Genomic DNA, 1,137 nt, shown 5'->3' with positions numbered 1-1,137 from the left:
TCAGCAGGCTGAGAGCCACTTTCACTGTTAAAGAAAAGTAAATCCTCCAATAATCCAATTTCCCAAACATGAAATTTTCCTGCATGGAAAGTGAGTGAGGTCATTGTGAGAGTCGTGCCAAAAAAATAATGTTTGGGGGGTAAACAGCTAATTACGGTGGCTGAGAAAGGCGTTAGGAGAACTCCTGCAGGGGAAATGTTTTGCAAACCTCCAGTTCGTGGGCTGAGTGGGGAGGCTGAAAATAAAGCAAGTTTTCATAATTCAGTGGCACCTGCCTCATAACACAGGGAGGGTTTTACTGGTGGGGAAAGGGGCTGATAGAGTTACAGCCTGCTGCCCTCCAACAGCACTGAAAGTATTCCAGGTTGGGAGAGCGCTTTGTCAAAGACAATAATCCATTTGTTTCTGATTTGAGCCGTATTTGTGAAAGTTTATATTCCTGTTTATACCTACAGGTGCTCAGCAAGCATTCCTGTGTGGTAGCCAGTGCAGCTTTATTAATTAGACTCACATTTCTCTAGTAAAAGCACAGGCTTGTATTATTTTACAGCTGTGCTCGTGCAAAGACACGCAGCTCTGCCTTCTTTTGGGCTTCTTCCCTCAGCAGCTGAAGGAGCAGGAGGTTGGAAATGCTGAAGCCCAGGAGGGAGGCTGGGAGGGGAAGGCAGGAAGGGCACGCAGGTTCTCCTGCTGATGGATGGATGGATCCTGAGGGCTCTCAGGGGGCTGCTGGCAGGCAGAGCAAACCTCTGCTCTTGCTCCCACCTCGGGATACAGAAGCCGTAGTGGCCAAAATGGTGCAGGGACGAGCTCAGTGGAAAGGTGTTATTGAAATTGCTCAAAGTTATCACTGGAGTCTGTGGTGGAGGGTGCATATTTTACACCAGCAACTCGGCTAAGTGGTGCTTGAAAATGTTTAGAGGTGGAGGGTGTTTGGGTGGGGACTCCTGGGCGGGCACAACCGGGGTGCTGCCATGAGCGCTTCGGTACACACACGCCCAAAGGACCCTCCTTGGGGCGCGGTGGGATGAGAGGGGCTGGGTCAGGCGGTGGCAGTTCGTGGATGCCCTGGTCTCAGCCGTGATGCTCAGAGGCTGAGGAGGTGGGTGCTGCTGTGTGGGGTGAGTGGGGCAGCTG

Source organism: Antrostomus carolinensis, unplaced genomic scaffold, assembly GCF_000700745.2.
Source record: "Antrostomus carolinensis isolate BGI_N321 unplaced genomic scaffold, ASM70074v2 scaffold12927, whole genome shotgun sequence".
NCBI lineage: Eukaryota > Metazoa > Chordata > Aves > Caprimulgiformes > Caprimulgidae > Antrostomus > Antrostomus carolinensis.
This window is presented reverse-complemented; position numbering follows the sequence as displayed.